Below are 17672 nucleotides of genomic sequence, written 5' to 3'. Positions count from 1 at the left end.
CGTCTCTACTGTTCTATGGACCCTTGTGAAAGTTTGTTTATCAGATGTTCTTTCTCCTCATGCGCCCTTATTCTCTTTACCCCTGGTTTCCTTACTTTCATTTTCCCCCTTCTGATTGTTTTTGGCAGAGTGTTAAATGATTCCTGGCCTCTGAACAGACACCACCACACCTGTTAACTCCAGGTAGAGGCCTCTCTCCTACTTCTTTATCTAACCATAGAAAATACCAGGAAATGCACATCTGCATTTTTATAATCATCCTCCAACCTTTTGTCAGAGATAATTTTCAACATTGTCACTTTTTTAAGGAGGACAAAATTTAGTCACATTCTACACCATCATCTTATTAAGAATTTCTTATAGTGAGTTTACATTAAAATAAGAGACACCTGCATTACCCATTATTACTAAGGTCTACACTCTCAGTGACGGCAGATGAACAAATCTGATCACATGGAACTGTGAACAGAAGGCCCTTTTCAATGCTACATTTTACATAAATTCTTTTCTCTCATTGCCACCCAACAAATGAGAACCTTTGGGAACTATTCTGAGTTTCTTTAAAATCCAGTACTGTGGTGTATAGTATTTAATGTATTCTTTTTTATTCCCTTCCTTCAGCTTCATGATAGTTGTTATTGGGTATTTATGTCCCTTCCCACACAGATTCATATTTAATAAAATGTCAGATCTATTCAACACAGTACTGGAAGTCCTCGACACAGCAGTTAGACAAGTAAAAGAAATAAAAGGTATCCAAATTGGAAGAGAAGAGGTAAAATTGTCATTGTATGCAGATGACATGATACTATATATACAAAACCCTAAAGACTCCACACAAAAACTACTAGAACTGATAAACAAATTCAGCAAGGTAGCAGGATACAATGTTAACATACAGAAATCTGTTAAATTTCTTTACACTAACAATGAAATATCAGAAAGGGAATTTTTTTTTAAAAATCCCTTTTAAAAGAACATCAAAAAAAGAAAAAAACAACTTAGGAATAAACCTGACCAAGGAGGTGAAAGACTTATATGCTGAAAACTATAAAATATTGGTAAAGGAAATTGAAGGTGATTCAAAGAAATGGAAAGATATATCCCATGCTCTTAGACTGGAAGAATTAACACTGTTAAAATGGCTATACTACCCAAAGCAATCTACAGATTTAATGCTATCCCTATCAAATTACCACTGACAGTTTTCACAGAACTAGAACAAATAATCCTAAAGTCTATATGGAACCACAAAAAACCCAGAACTGCCAAAGTAATCCTGAGGAAAAAGAGCAAAGCTGGAGGCATAACCCTCCCAGTCATCAGACACTACTACAAAGCTACAGTAATCAAAACAGCATGGTATTGGCACAAAAACAGACACATGGATGAATGGAACAGAATGTAGAGCCCAGAAATAAATCCACACACCTATGGTCAATTAATCTTCAACAAAGGAGGCAAGAATATACAATGGAGAAAAGACAGTCTCTTCAGCAAGTGGTGTTGGGAAAGTTGGACAGCCACATGTAAATCAATGAAGTTAGAACACTCCCTCACACCATACCCAAAAATAAACTCAAAATGGCTTAAAGACTTAAATATAAGACATGACACCATAGGGCTTCCCTGGTGGCGCAATGGATAAGAATCTGCCTGCCAACGCAGGGGACACAGGTTCGATCCGTGGTCTGGGAAGATCCCATATGCCACGGAGAAACTAAGCCCGTGCACCACAACTACTGAGCCTGTGTTCTACAGCCCGCGAGCCACAACTATTGACGCCTACGTGCCTAGAGCCCGTTCTCAGCAACAAAAGAAGCCACCGCAATGAGAAGCCCACATACCGCAACAAAGAGTAGCCCCCTCTTGCCGCAACTAGAGAAAGCCTGCGTGCAGTAACGAAGACCCAACACAGCCAAAAGAATAAATAATTTTTAAAAATACTAAAAAAAAAAAAGACATGACACCATAAAGTTCCTAGAAGAGCATATAGGCAAAACATTCTCTGACATAAATCATATCGATGTTATCTTAGGTCAGTCTCCCAAGGCAAAAGAAATAATAGCAAAAATAAACAAATGGGACCTAATCAAACTTAAAACCTTTTGCACAGCAAATGAAACCATAAACAAAACAAAAAGACAACCTATGGACTGGGAGGAAGTATTCTCAAAAGATGAGACCGACAAGGGTTTAATTTCCAAAATACACAAACAGTTCATACAATTCAATAACAAAAAACCCAAACAACTCAAGCAAAAAATGGGCAGAAGACCTAAATAGACATTTCTCCAAAGAACACATACAGATGGCCAATAAGCATGTGAAAAGATGCTCAACTTTGCTAATTATCAGAGAAATGCAAATCAAAACTACAATGAGGTATCACATCACACTGGTCAGAATGGCCATCACTAAAAGGTCTACAAATAATAAATGCTGGAGAGGGTGTGTAGAAAAAGGAACCCTCCCACACTGTTGGTGGGAATGTAAATTGGTTCCCCCATTCCATTGTATGGAGAACAGTATGGAGGTTCCTCAAAAAACTAAAAATAGAGTTATCATATGATCCAGCAATCCCACTCCTAGGGCATCTATCCATAGGAAACCCTAATTCAAAAACATACATGCACCCTAATGTTCATAGCAGCACTATTTACAATAGCCAAGACATGGAAGCAACCTAAACGTGATATATATATCACATCTCAGCCATAAAAAAGCATGAAATAATGCCATTTGCAGCAACATGGATGGACCTAGAGATTATCATATGAAATGATATGTCAGACAAAGACAAATATCATATGATATCACTTTATGGAATCTAAAATATGATTCAAACGAACTTATTTACAAAACAGAAACAGACTCACAGACATAGAAAACAAACTTATGGTTACCAAAGGGGAAAGAGGGGGCTGGGGGGAGGGAAAAATTAAGAGTTTGTGATTGGCAGATGCGAGCTTCTGTGTATAAAATAGATAAACAACGAGGCCCTACTGTATAGTACAGGGAACTGTATTCAATACCTTGTAATGAACTATAACAAAAAATAATATGAAAAATAATATATATGTATTTATGTATAACTGAATCACTTTGTACACCAGAAACTAACACAACATTGTAAATTAATTATACTTCAATTTTTAAATTAATCAATAATAAAAGAAAATGTCAGAGTATTTTTTATCGTAGACTTTGGAATTAATTGTATCTTGTTCTGAAGGATCCTCCATTTTTTGATATTTAGAGGAGCTTTCTTTCAGATGTGGATAATTGACATAAAATTAAAAGTGATGTTATCTTTATGCATGTTTTGGGTTTGTAATACCAATAGAGTTGAGAGAAATTTTTTAAAGCCTTAGGGGACAGGGACACTAGAGGTAATTCTAAATAAATAGTTCATGAGAAAACTGTCTTCTGTTAGCAGTGAAATATAAAATGTCCTTCTCTGTTCTTACCTTCTCTCTAGCATTTGAAGGAAACTATCTCACTGAATTGCCCAGCTTGATAAATCCCTTAAAAAGCAGAAGAAAAATGTATGAGACATTTTAGATCTCCCAGGGGAAATGTGTAGGAATTAAAAATCTAGATGAACAGTAAAATGAAAGTAAATAACTGTAGCACCAAATTATACTTTCTTAAAAATTATTACATTCCGGAAATATTTCCTGAATCATTTGTTCATTGTCTCTACATCTGCAGTTTGATGGTCTCTTTTGCTCATATGCAGTATTTAGGTAAAGTTGGAGAAAAGCTGCAGAGAGCACTACATACTTCCTTTTTTTTTTCCTTTTTATTTAACTGCAGACAGAATTTCAAACACAGGAAGTTCTGCTTCCTCGACAGCTGCACGCAAAAACCAATGCATTTCTTTCTGTTTCTGACGCAAGTCTGTCCAAAAGGCCACCTCTTGCAATCGAGGCTTTTTCTGCCTCCCTCTTCATGGTGAAGGCCTGGGTTAACTTTCACACACATGCCATTCAACGGTGAATTGTCATTTCTTATTTGTACTCATTTCTCTTTTCTTATTGCCATTTTGAAAACTCCTCCAGGATATGGGCAAAGAAAGTCAAAGAAAAAGTGAAACTCAGCACATTTTTGGTTTTTATTAGTAATCGTATTTTTTTAAAGGAAAGTTGCTGAAAGAGAAACTAAGTGAATCTACAGATTAGAATATCAAGGGATAAGTACAGAGTTTCTTACATAGTTGCTAATGTACTGAATGCTAATTATAAAACTGTCTTAGTGTATGCCTCCATTCTAGGTAAGCCTATAACTGAAATAAACAGTTGCCATCTGTTTTAAATGCATATGTATTTATTTCTAGTTAACATTTAACTAAGAGTTTCTGTTAGAGAGGTGCTTAGTTGTTATATGTTAAACACATTTTGGAATCCTTTACGTAAGTGGCGTATTATGTCAGCAAGTTCTCACGCGTGCACGTGCATGTGCACACACACAATAGCAGCGTGGGTAAATAAGTTGTGATTTATTCATAGATATGATTTATGTAATCATTAAAGAAGTTGTTGATAAAGATTATTTTTCCATATTAAGTGAAAAACTATGATATTCATTGGAGAAAATGATCACAACCATATAAAAATATATATTAATTGAAAAAAGACAAGAAGGAAATACGATAAATTGCTAAATATATTAATCTCTGGCAAGTAAAATTATATGTGGTTTACTTTTTCTTTTTTATATTTTTATTTTCTTGATCCTGTATTCATTTTGCAGTTATAAAAAATAGTTGTGAAAATAAAATATTTTTCTAGGTCAAAGGAATTGAGTATTGACACTTTTATATTGTTCAACCTAATAACATTAGTCTTCAGATTCCCTGAGTGGGATTTTTGAAAAATAAAAATAAGGGTTAAGGGACTTCCCTGGTGGCACAGTGGTTAAGACTCTGAGCTCCCAAGGCAGGAGGCCCGGGTTCAATCCCTGGTCAGGGAACTAGATCCCACATGCATGTCTCAACTAAGGAGCCGGCAAGCTGCAACTAAGGAGCTGGCAAGCTGCAACTAAGGACCCTGCCTGCCTCAACTAAGGAGCCCGTCTGCCACAACCAAATAAATAAATAATTTTTAAAAATAAGAGTTAAGCCAGACTTAAGTGTGTTCTTTAGGAAAATGGTAATCCAATAGAATAAGCTGGAATCCAATTAGAAGAAAGTGCTCATGGCATTTCATGTACGTTTTCCCTCCAACTCAGTTTTTAAAAGTCAGTTCAATATTTTACATTGAAAATTATAATGATGTTGAGCTCACACAGATTATAAAAGTAAGAAACTTTCCATGTGATAGTGAGGAGTTACAGTTACAAAGTTTATCTCATCTATAAATGTAACTTCGATTGTGAAATCCCTTATACAATAAACACCTTTATTCAAAAAACTAAAATATTCTGAGCTCTATGTTGTAGGGAGTGAAATGCCCTTTACCACACTGGCTCATTTCATCCTTAACAACTGATAACTTCGTTACTCACATTTTACTCATGAGGAAACTGAGATTGAGAAAAATAAAATATCTTTCCTACGCTCAGAGCTGGCAAGACTGAACTCACACTTGCATCCAGGATTACCTACTGACAGAATCTGAAGTCTGGGCTATTCTTGATATCATTTCAAACGTATTCCTCAGTTAGAAACACATTTTTAAAAAGAACTTACCTATAATATCACACACACACACAAAATCTCTCTGCCTTGCATTAAAATTTCTATTCTGCCATCAGAATAAGAAATTAAATTTTTAATTTTTTTTCTTTTTTGGCCACGCAGCACGCAGGATCTTAGTTCCCTGAACAGGGATCGAACCCGTGCCCCGTGCAGTAGAAGCGCAGAGTCTTAACCACTGGACCACCAGGGAAGTCGCATAAGAAATTAAATTTTTAAAATAGAAGATGCACATTCATTAAACAAAGGATTTCAGATATGTGAAAAACTCTAAAACAAACAAAGGAAAAGAAACCCAAAATACTGTATTCAAATGAGTCACCCAAAGTGAAAAAGAAGAACTTTCCCTTTGATCATCTACTGCTTAGGACCATAGAATTCACAGTTGGGCTCACCTTGGTTATTGCCTTTTTCACTTCCTTTAAGAAGTCTAGAATGCTTAGATTCTGCTCTGGCAAGATTAGGTTGACAATGCCAGCGAAAGAGAAGAACTCGTCAGGTGTGAGAGTTACAATTCTTAGGTTCTTTTATTTATTTTCTTTTTTAGCGATTTCTTTTTCTTTTTTTACTTTAGACATTACTATCTTATTTTCTCTAACTTTTTATTAATTATTTTTTTTTTTTTTGCGGTATGCAGGCCTCTCACCGCTGCGACCTCTCCCGTTGCGGAGCACAGGCTCCGGACACGCAGGCTCAGCAGCCATGGCTCACGGGCCCAGCTGCTCCACAGCATGTGGGATCTTCCCGGACCGGGGCACGAACCCGCGTCCCCTGCATCGTCAGGCGGACTCTCAACCACTGCGCCACCAGGGAAGCCCCTTTTTCTAACTTTTTAATTTTATTTTTTGGTCTTAGTTGTGGCAGGCAGGCTCCTTAGTTGTGGCATGTGACTCTTAGTTGTGGCATGCATGTGGGATCTAGTTCCCTGACCAGGGATCGAACCCAGGGTTCCCTGCAGTGGAAGCGTGGAGTCTTAACCACTGGACTGCCAGGGAAGTCCCTAGGTTCCTTTAATATTAACCTTTTTATCAAAGCATTAAAAATTTAGCCTGGATGGCAGGGTTTTAAATTATAATTTGAATTGAAATATTTTTATTATTGCTACTTTTATAAAATCACATTCATCTTTGTGTGTGATTCTGTAGCATATCTTATTCTCATGCTCAAAACTTTGGTTCAGATTTGAGTCTACATAGTTTGCCAATTGCTTTTTAACTTTTTATTGTGGTTGCCATAAATTTTACAATATACACTTATAACTAATCCAACTCTACTTTCAAATAACACTATACCACTTTACAGGTAATGTGAGTACCTTATAATAACAAAATAATCCTAATTCCTCTCTCCTATCCCTACCTCATTGCTTTCATTCATTTCACTTATATATAAGCATATATAAACATATCTGTATATCTATATGTATATATATAAAATCTACACCTAAGCATACCTAGTCAAATATACGTTACTGTTAATATTTTGAATGAACTGTTATCTGTTTGATCAGTTGAGAAAAGAAAAATAAAACTTTTAATTTTACTTTCTTTTATTCCTTCTCTGATGCGCTTTCTTTTTTTTAATTGGAGTATAATGTGTTAGTTTCTGCTGTAGAATAAAGTGAATCAGCTATATGTATACATATATCCCCTCCCTCTTGAGCTTCCCTCCCACCCCAACTCCATCCCACCCCTCTAGGTCATCACAGAACACTGAGCTGATCTCCCTATGCTATACAGCAGCTTCCCACTAGCTATCTGTTTTACACATGATAGTGTACTACTGTCTCAATTGGTCCCACCCTCCCTTTCCCGCACTGTGTCCACAAGTCCATTCTCTATGTCTGCGTCTCTTTTCCTGCCCTGCAAATAGGTTCATCAGTACCATTTTTCTAGCTTTTTTTCTTTTTTTAAGTCTAACTTCCAGGTTATTGTCTTTTCAGAGAACAGTAGTTCTTCAGTCTCTTAGGAACTAACTCCTTACAGGGGCTTTGGTGGAGGTTGTGGGGCAGCTCCCGCAGGTCTAAATCTGGGTGAAGGTGTTTGGTCCTTCCAGGCTTCCCAAGAAGGAGAACTATTCCTATCTTACTGTGAATGGCACAACTCACACAGTAATGTAGTTTCACATACAGCTTGGGAAGCACACAGGCATGGAAAACACTCGCTTTGGAAATGTCCCTGATGGCTTCACCCTCTACTACGGTCCAGACGTCGAACTGCTTAACGGCCTTGTCCTTGGGCACGCATCAGGCACAGCTGGTGCACGGAATAGGCTGCTCGTGGCCACAGCCCTTTTTGGCACAACCATTGTTCCTTCTTTCCTTGGTCATCTTGGAAGTGAGGAAGCAAGAGAACCTCTTCCTTTCTTGATGTAGATCTAACGACCTTTATCATTTTCTTTCTCTCTAAAGAACTTTCTTTAAACATGTCTTGCAAGGCAGGTCTACTGACAACAAAATCCCTCAATTTTTGTCTGTCTGAGAGAGCTTTTATTTCTCCTTCACTTTTGAATGGTAATTTGAAAGGGTACATAATTCTAGGTTGGTGGGGGTTTTCTCTCAGCCCTTTAAATATTTCACTCCACTCTCTTCTCGCTTGCATGGTTTCTGAGGAGAAACCATGTAATGGTTTAAATTTAAACCATGTAATGGTTTAAATTTAAATGATGTAAATCTTTCCTTTGCTCGTCTATAGATAAGGTGTTTTTTCCCCTCTTTCTTCTTTCTTCTTTTATCGTTGATTTTCTATATTTGAAAACGATATGCCTAGGTGTAATTTTTTTGGCATTTATCCTGCTTGGTGTTCTCTGAGCTTCATGAGTCCGTAGTATTCTGTTTGACATCAATTTGGGGGAATTCTCAGTCATCATTGTTTCAAATATTTCTTCTGTTCCTTTCCCTCTTTCTTTTCCTTCTGGTAACCCCATTATGCATATGTTATGCCTTTTGTAGTTGTCTCACTGTCCTTGGACATCCTGTTCTGTTTTGGGGTGGGTTTTTTTTCAGTCTTTGGTCTCTTTGCTTTTCAGTTTTAGAGGTTTCTATTGATGTATCCTCAAGATTAGAGATTCTTTCCACAGCCAGGTCCAGTCTACCAATAAACTGATCAAAGGCATTCTTCATTTCTGTTACAGTACTTTTGATCTCTAGCATTTCTTTTTAGTTCTTTCTTAGGGCTTTTATCTCTCTGCTTACACTCCCCATCTGTTCTTTCATGCTGTCTACTTTATTCATTAGAGCACTTGGCATATTAGTGATAATTGTTTCAAACTGCTGGTCAGATAATTCCAATATCCCTGCCATGCCAGGTACTGATGCTTGTTCTGTCTCTCCAAATTGTGGGGCTTTTTTTGTTTGGGGGTGCTTTTTTTTTGCCTTTTAGGAGGATTGTAACTTTTTCTTAATAGCCAAACATGATGTACTGAGCAAAAGGAATCGCTATAAATAGGCTTTTAATGTTCTGGTGGGGAGGTGTGTGTTACGTCTACGATTAGGTCTCAGTTTTTTAGTGGGTCTATGCCTCTGGTCTGTGAACTGCACAAGTGTTTTTTAGTTTTTTTCTCTTCTCTTTTAGTTGGAACAGGATAGCTAGAATGGGCTAGAGTTGAGTATCATGCCCTGTGTCCTCCCCTTATAGATCCAAGAAGAGTTGTTGATTTTGCCGTTTGTTCAACATTTACTTGTTGTTAGGTTGGAGTAGTAACTTCCAAGCTCCTTACATGCAGAACCAGAAACTGTATTCATAAGTTTATTAAAAATCTTTAGTGATGGACTTCCCTGGTGGTGCAGTGGATAAGACTGTGCTCCCAATGCAGGAGGCCTAGGTTCGATCCCTGGTCAGGGAACTAGATCTCACACACATGCCGCTACTAAGAGTTCGCATGCTGCAACTAAGGAGCCCACCTGCCGCAACTAAGACCCGGTGCAACCAAAAAAATAAATAGTTTTTAAAAAAATCTTTAGTGGCAAAAACTGGGTTTTAGTCTGTAAAACTCTGAATATTATCAACCACAGAGAAGATGAGAATGCCATTTTGAGCTTAGACAGATTTTGAGAAAACAATATCTGAGTTTCACTTTACTCACTAACCTGGAGAATTGTAATTCAAATTGTAATTCAATACCCAAATGTCATGTTATTGTGTATACTGGGCTAAGGTACATACCCCTTGTATGATATAACTGTGTGGATAACTTGTACATTTAACTTGTCAGTACATACGTACTGACACATACTAGGTACCCAATAAACAGCAGCTTTTAGAATTATTAGGTAAATAGTAAGTGCTTAATAAAGATTTGTTCATTTAAAATATGAAAAATAGACAAAATGGTATTTCATTATTAATACTTATAAATTTTATTTCTCACTGAAATAACTAGGCTCTTTAGCTGGAACCACAGTTAATAAGGGAATTCCTCTCCAATTTTTAGGGTTTACTTTCATTCTGAATTATTCATTTACTTCTTTGCAGTGACATTTCAAATTAGTAATGTGTCATCTTTCAACTGCTGACATCATGGAATTTCCTTGTCTCCGGACATTGCTGCAGATAGGGAAAAAAAAATACAACGTGTTTTTAATTTACTCATTTTAAAAAAAAATTTTAGATACAACTAATTCTTTTTAATAGTTGCACAATTTATTCATTTTAACTTAGTCTTTTACCAGCGGTTGAAGTATACTCACTGTTGTGGCCTCTCCCGTTGCGGAGCACAGGCCCCGGACGCGCGGGATCAGCGGCCATGGCTCACGGGCCCAGCCGCTCCGCGGCATGTGGGATCTTCCCAGACCGGGGCACGAACCCGTGTCCCCTGCATCGGCAGGCGGACTCTCAACCACTGCGCCACCAGGGAAGCCCTGAAGTATACTCTTAAATGAGAAAACTCGCTTGTATTTCTATTTTTTCTATTTGCTGGACTTTTTTTTGAACAGTGTATATCATGGCCTTTGGGATATCAACGGCCACAATTCAGCACAGTTCTGTTATAGAACATCCATGGGAACAACAATGAAATCATTGTTTATTTGTTAATAGAGGGAGCTGGAAAAGTGATTTTTGGTAGACACTAAACAGGACTTAATATAATTTTATGTTAAGCAGATATATTTCATGAATAAAAGTGCTTAATGGAGTACATTGGAAAGAGATTCTGTACAATATTCTTCCTTTTAAATTCTTAACCACTATATTTATTACTTCAACAATTTCTACCACTCCATGTCTCAACCTACAAAGTATGCTATGGTCTTGGTGAGAGATTAATGAGAAAGCAAAAAGGTGTCCTAGAATTTATAGTTACATTTTGAAAGTTTACAAAAGGTATTAAAATTTCTGAAGGATGAATTGTTTAGAATGTTTAGAAAATTAATATATAATTTTGTCAAAACAAGCCTGAAATTTAATAAGTCATTTAAGTCATTGTTTTGATCTCATTCTCTTTGCTAGCTATTTTCATTTAGGACAATATCTGGGATGCCAGGGAGAGGGGGGTTCTGTGAAGGGCTTGTCTAAGCGGGGGTGTGCAGGGGTGTGCAGAGAGGGTGTGTGAATGTCCAAGGAGATTTACTGGGTCAAAGAAGATGTGCACATGATTCCATGCTGTGCCCAGTACACAATGGCAACCAGAGTCCATCTGGACACTGCTTCTAGGAAGGCTTACTCAGACCACCCTACTCATCAGGTTTTCTTGACCTCAATCTTAGGAAGTACACAAAATGCTTATTAAAACCTAAGTAAGAAAATTAATAGAATTTCATGTTTTATCCTTCATGTAAAATGAGAGAGGAGAAAAATATTTTTTCTTTAAACTATCTTCTTATTCATCTTTTCTGTATTGTAGCTAAGACAACTCACATGTATAATTCCACTTTTATAAGACATTGTACCTTATAAATGGCCTCATAATTGTGCTATAGATGTAAACGCTACAGAATTTGTCCAGGAGTGAGACAGTTATCTGGTTCCACATTCGTTACTGTTCCCTCTGCATTTTCCCACCTAAGCCTGGGTTTTATAGAATGATCGCCCTGCTCCGATCCTTCCTTCAGACCTCATTTCCCAGGTGAGTAACACTCATCACAATATTCCCATGGACGAAGGGAGAGTCCACCAAGAACAGACAAGCCAATCCCAGCCCACGGTAGGGAGGGCTTTCTTCATGGTGTCGGCAATCTTGTCCTCATCCAGCTCTGAAGAGATCATACAAAATGAAACACATGTTCAGATAAGAGATTCATGTCTCAATCTTTTTTTTCCTTTGATATGCATGTAAATCTTTTTTTTTTTTAATTGGGGTATAGTTGTTTTACAATGTTGTGTTAGCTTCTACTGTACAGTGAAGTGAGGTAGAGTTCTCTGTGCTACATAGCAGGTTCTCATTAGTTATCTATTTTGTACATATTAGTGTTGTTAATTTTTACCAAGGTAATTTATTTATTGGTAATTTTTTAAAGTATCAAAGTTTCAAATCTATATAATAGTTTCATGGGAAGTATTTTTAAAGTACTTTAAAAACAGTGCAATCCCGATTTTACATGATCATTAAAGTCAGTAAAATATTTTAGTGCTTGTTTCCTTCCCTGAAGAATGCAGAATTTCAATCATTTTCAGTGAAAAAAAGAATAAGGATTTCCCTGGTGGTACAGTGGTTAAGACTCTGTGCTCCCAAGGCAGGGGGCCCAGGTTCTATCCCTTGGAAGGGAACTAGATCCCACATGCATGCCGCAACTAAGGAACTGGTGGTCTGCAACTAAGGAGCCCGCCTGCCTCAACTAAGACGCAGTGCAACCAAATAAATAAATATTTAAAAAAAAAAAATTGGTCTTAGCACTCATTTAAAAAATGGAGTTAGTAGACATCATTACAAAAATTTTTAAATCTGATGTATGAAGATACATAATTCTATATGTTTAAAAAGAAAATAAGATTCTTCTATAAAATAATAATTCTAATAACTGAACTTAGAATACTTAGAAACAAGTTAGAAGAGCATGCCTGATGCAGTATCAAAACTAATATAAGACTTATGTAGTATTTTTTACTAAGTTCAGAAACGTAAAGCGCTTCTCCCATCCAGCACACACGGCCCTATATCAGTCAAAGAATATTTCACTGATGCCATTCCTACAAAGGAAAGCACGAGTGCTAAAAATTCCAGTGCTTATGAAATACATAAATATTTTGTTTTATTCCAGGGAATATTTTCTAAAATTCAGACAATGTAACAACGGGAAATAGAAATAAATTTCCTTATTTGAACTTCCTCTATTCTGATAAAGAAGTTTTTCTTATTTCTTTTTCAGAAGAGATCAAAGAAGTAGCTGCCTTTTAGAGTTAACTCATGACTGGCAGTTACCTACTTCGTTCATCCTCATCAGAAGTTTGCCTTCATTCCTTTTGTACGATTGTGATAGGTTACAATCCTTTTATTGAGCGTATGGCTTAGATCCTCTGTAGGGCCAGTGAGCCCCCTCCCCAGATCTGAACAGGCAGGCAGAGATTCCCTTCAGCTCTGCACTTGGCAGTCATTTCACACAAGGTGCAACGTTTACCAAAGAGAATTAGAAAGCTTTTCTCTACTTAAATATATTCTTGTTAAATAATGTGTTTTGGAAGAAAATAAATGTTTACCTTGCATGTTGATAAAATTGGGTAAAGTTATATTTCAAGTCCTTCATTTGAAAGTAATCACCATTAAAGAATTGTTTAGCAGATCTGCTTAACCCTGGACGTGAACTCAACGATGGATTCACCAAAGACTAGGGAACAAAATCTCTCCAAGTATTGATAGTACATTAGGAATTTTCTCTCTCAGAAGGCACTATCTCGGCATAGTGTAAAGAATTCCCTCTTTTGATTCCCTGTGGGTCTTGGTTACATGGGATCTGATTGTAACCATTAAACAAACCTCCTTGGATACTCAGCCTCTATTTTCATGCCTGGCTGGAGGGAATAATGGCCCCGTAGTCACTGCAGCCTGCTGTGTGGTTGCTGGGAGAGTGGATTAGCTATGCCTGTTTTGGTTTTGAATGAATATACCCCCGGGCAAGCCATGCAGCCAAAATAGTTTGTTAGGTGGCACATTTATAGAACTGGTGGCTCACCCTTACAAACACCCTATATTCCTATGGGACTCAGATTTCTTTATCAAAAATGCACAGACATCAAAAATACTGAGCCACTATGCTCTACACCTGAAACTAATATAATATTATAAATCAGCTCTACTTCAATAAAAAAGATGTGATATATATACAATCAAATATTATCCAGCCATGAGAAAGAAGTAAATTCTGCCATTTGTGACAACATGGATGAACCTGGAGGACATTATGCTAAGTGAAATATTGATAAGGCAGACAGAGAAACACAAATACTGTATGATATCACTTATCTGTGGAATCTAAAAAAGCCAAACTGATAGAAACAGAGTAGAATGGCAGTTAACAGGGGCTGGGGGTGAAGAAAATGGGGAGATGTGGGTCAAACTTTTAGTTATAAGATGAAAAAGTTTGGGGGATCTAATGTACAGCGTGGTGATTATAATAAACAATGCTGTATTATATACTTGAAAGTTGCTAAGAGTAGATCTTAAATGTTCTCACCACAAAAAAGAAATGATAAGTATGTGAGGTGATAGAGATGTTAGCTCACACTATGGTGGTATATATATCATTTCACAATATACGTGTATCAAATCAACACGCTGTACATCTGAAACTTACACAATGTTATATATCAATTATGTCTCAATAAAACTGATAAAAGATTTTAAAAAATGCACAGACATAGGAGCAGCTCTCATAGCATAAGCCTGTCTTTTTTTTTTTTATGGATTTAATTAATTTATTTATTCTTGGCTGTATTGGGTCTTCATTGCTGTGCGCGGGCTTTTCTCAAGTTGTGGCGAGCGGGGGCTACTCTTCGTTGTGGTGCATGGGCTTCTCATTGCGGTGGCGTCTCTTGTTATGGAGCACGGGCACTAGGCACGTGGGCTCAGTAGTTGTGGCTTGTGGGCTCTACAACACTGGCTCAGTAGTTGTGGCGCACGGGCTTAGCTGCTCCGTGGCATGTGGGATCTTCCCGGACCAGGGCTCGGACCCGTGTCCCCTGCATCGGCAGGCGGATTCTCAACCACTGCGCCACCAGGGAACCCCCAAGCCTGTCTTTCTTACTTCATTTCCTCTTTCTATCTTTTGAAAGAAGAGAAGAATGTAAGGACATGTCCACAAGCCTTTATGTCGTTCCATTCCTATAACATCTCCAGGAAAATCAGACCAACTAGTTTATATGAATAATCTACATCAGGAGATTAATAATCAGTGAGGCCAGCTGACTCTGAATTTTGTGTTTCATATATTACTCACAAAAAAGGTATTTGCCTGAAGTCTCTTTGCCCAGCTAGTGGCCTTCCCTGAGCTCTTCAGTAGACATGAGTATATTCTCTGAACAGTCGGGGGCCGATGAGGGATATGGGCAGGGGAAAGGTGTGTGGTTTCTGCGGGGTCCCTGGAGTTCCAGCATCAAAAGTCCTGAGAACTTGGGGGAGGAGTCAGCCCCACTCAAGCCAAGGGTGGAGATAACCTAGGTTGTGGGGAATGAATTTTCAACTTGGTCTGTTATACTTAAAGCAGTTAGGAGGATGGCCTTCTCTTCAAATGGAGGTTTGTATACCTAAAGGTCTGTTAATCATGTCCTGGAAGAAGAAACTAAGTCTGAATTAAATCTCTCTCAAGACAATACACTTCTACAAAATTAGACAGAGGGAGTAGTCAAAAATTATTTTGGAAAATTAGTAGCTGGAATAGTTAAAATTCCGATAGTACCAATTCTAGTAAAGAAGTACTCCAGTAAGTTTCCCCTACTGCCATATGATGATTTTCCCAGAGATACTGGGTGAGTGGAATGAATTTCTTTAGCTAAAGGGAGTATATGTTCAATCCAATACATACCATACTAACTATATCAATATAATAGAGATAATTAATAATATATTTATGTATAAGGAACTCACCAATTTCCAGAGGAAGTTGAAAGGATTACATCTTCTTTTATTTTTCTCTATTAAGGGAGAAAGGATTAGAAGTCTAATTTCATCTTTCCCTTTTTGTTTTTCACCCAGAAAATACAGTTTTTCTTTCTTTCTTTCTGTACGTATTTAGTTATTCTTGACTTCCCTCCAGGTTCAAGTAGCTGATTTCTATTTTTTTACTTTGTTACTTTGTTTTCCCACTTCTTCTTAAGCCAGTCAGCAACTGTGGCTCTGTGATTTTTGCTTTGCTGTTGAAGCTTTTCTAGAGATGAAGTGATGTAGGCTAGAGCATGTATCAACAACTCTGCAGACTTCCATTTAAGTTTGCCTTCTCTCAACACTTTTATTCACATATAAGAATATACCCATACCCATACACAAACACAAGGACTTATGGGAATTTTCTATTTAAGTAAACTGATTTGAGTACTTTTTAATTTATTAATTAATTTATTTTTTGAGTACTTTTTTAATTCAAGGAGTTCTTTTGTAATGAAAACACACATCCCTAGTTTATCTAGCAGCAATTGGAAAAGAAATGCAATCTTCTGGCCCAAGTACAAATTCTTCTTCATAAAATCTTTAAATATTCAATATCAATTCCTTTGCAATAAGTGTTTTTTTCTCTCCGTTCTGGCTGTGTTTTAGTGCAAATACATTTGTCTCCTTTAGGTCCTAAAGTTTTCAACTGAAACATGTTTTGTTTTGTTTTTTCCCTTTTTTTTTCCAAAATTGTTTTGCCTATTTGAACCTGCATGGCAGCAGTTAAAAATGGCCTGCATCTGTAATGAAGAGACCTTTGAAGGCTCATAAAGCTTACTGATGTTTTTTGTTAGAAGAGGTCATAGATATTTAAGAGATTGCGAAAATGTTAAATTAAACTTCTCCCAGTTTGTCAAGAGCATACTTTTCTCTTGTAATCTAGATTCCTTATGCCTTCATTAGTTGTTGTTGTTGTTGTTGTTGTTTAATTTATTTATTTGGTTGCACTGGGTCTTAGCTGTGGCATGAGGGATCTTTAGTTGCGGCATGTGAACTCTTAGTTGCAGCATGCCAAGTCTTAGTTGTGGCATGCAAACTCTTAGTTGCAGCATGTGGGATTAGTTCCCTGACGAGGGTTCAAACCCGGGCCCCCTGCACTGGGTGCACGGAGTCTTAGCCACTGGACCACCTGGGAAGTCCCCAAAATACAACAGTTTCTAATAAAATTGTTATAACAAATATATAAACAATATAAAAATTATGGGACAAAGAAAAGGCAGTCCTAAGAAAGAAGTTTATAGCTATAAATACCTATATTAAGGAAAAAAGAAATATCTCCAACAAGCAACTTTGTTTTACACCTTAAGCAACTAGAAGAAGAAGAACAAAGTTAAGAAGGGAAATAACAAAGATCAGAGCAGAAATAAATGAAATACAGACTAAAAAGAAAGAAAAGAGAAAAGATCGATGAAACTAAGAGCAGTTTTTTGAAAAGACAAAATAGACAAACCTTTAGCTAGACTTACCAAGAAAAGAAGACTCAAATAAAATTAGAAATTAAAGAGAAGACATTACAACTGATACTACACAAATACAAAGGATCCTAAGAAACTACTATGAATAATTATACACCAACAGATTGGACAACCTGGAAGAAATTGAGAAATTACTAGAAATATACAACCAACCAAGACTAAATTATGAAAAAATAGATAATATGAACAGACCAATTGCTAGTAAAGGAGACTGAATCAGTAATAAAAAAAACCTTCCAACAAAGAAAATTCCAAGACCAGACAGCTTCACTGTTGAATTCTGCTAAACATTTAAAGAAGAACTAATACCAGTCCTTCTCAAACTCTCCCAAAAAAGAAGACAAGAAAACACTTCCAACCTGCAGTATAAAAAAATAAAATAAAATTCAAAAAACCAGTTCAAAATTTATTTTACAAGGGTAACA

The 17672-nt window shown here is 36.9% G+C and overlaps 1 pseudogene across 1 annotated transcript; it reads right to left on the bottom strand.

Moving 5' to 3' along the window:
- Positions 1 to 7677: 7677 nt before the first annotated feature.
- LOC309819334 (small ribosomal subunit protein eS26-like) lies at positions 7678 to 8027 on the bottom strand (annotated as a pseudogene). Its single transcript has one exon. The product of its transcript is annotated as a small ribosomal subunit protein eS26-like (transcript).
- Between the last annotated feature and the right edge of the window lie 9645 nt (positions 8028 to 17672).

Source organism: Grampus griseus (assembly GCF_964374135.1).
Source record: "Grampus griseus genome assembly, chromosome: 2".
Classification (NCBI taxonomy): domain Eukaryota; kingdom Metazoa; phylum Chordata; class Mammalia; order Artiodactyla; family Delphinidae; genus Grampus; species Grampus griseus.
The sequence above is the reverse complement of the archived record's forward strand: the minus strand, read 5'-3'. Positions and strand labels throughout refer to the sequence as shown.